The 489-nt window shown below is 36.2% G+C and overlaps 1 protein-coding gene and 1 long non-coding RNA gene across 2 annotated transcripts in view; one reads left to right on the top strand and one right to left on the bottom strand.

The window, feature by feature from the left end:
- Window positions 1-489, top strand: part of ANKH (ANKH inorganic pyrophosphate transport regulator) — a 116,635-nt gene that overhangs the window by 37,497 nt on the left and 78,649 nt on the right. The window lies entirely within an intron of this gene.
- The window catches only part of LOC308190449, a 58,965-nt gene that overhangs the window by 37,359 nt on the left and 21,117 nt on the right, over window positions 1-489 (bottom strand). The window lies entirely within an intron of this gene.

The following is a 489-nucleotide window of genomic DNA, read 5'->3' as shown; positions in this document are numbered from 1 at the left end:
CTAAAGAAAGGTAGGCATGCCACAAATTGGAAAAGATTTAGGCTTCCTAGTTTTATAAATTATTTCCCCTTCTGCAGATTTAGATAAAAGGCATGGAGTAACAGCAGGTGTCTCATGCCTTACCCTGTTTTGTATGCACTTAAAGTCTTTCTAAGATTTAAATGGGTAGGACACAAATCCTTTTTGACATAGAAGACTCTTTTCTATGGAAATATGCTTCAGAGCCTGCACCCTTCCAAGCCTGAGCACCATATTGAATGCAGAACCTTCATATGATATTTCACTTCTAAAAAATACCACATAAACTCCTTAATCAGATTCCTCATTGTCTTGGCTTGCAGTGCACATATAGTTATCTCCATTATATCATTTAATATATATTCATCTGTTCTGTTTGTACATGCACTCAAGTAAAAACTGCGACGCTGATAAAATATTGGCTTTACTGATGCTAAAGGAGATAGCTTGGGGCAAAGCTAATAAAAACTG

Source organism: Anser brachyrhynchus, assembly GCF_964034855.1.
Source record: "Anser brachyrhynchus genome assembly, chromosome: 2".
In the NCBI taxonomy this organism is placed as follows: domain Eukaryota; kingdom Metazoa; phylum Chordata; class Aves; order Anseriformes; family Anatidae; genus Anser; species Anser brachyrhynchus.
The sequence above is the reverse complement of the archived record's forward strand: the minus strand, read 5'-3'. Positions and strand labels throughout refer to the sequence as shown.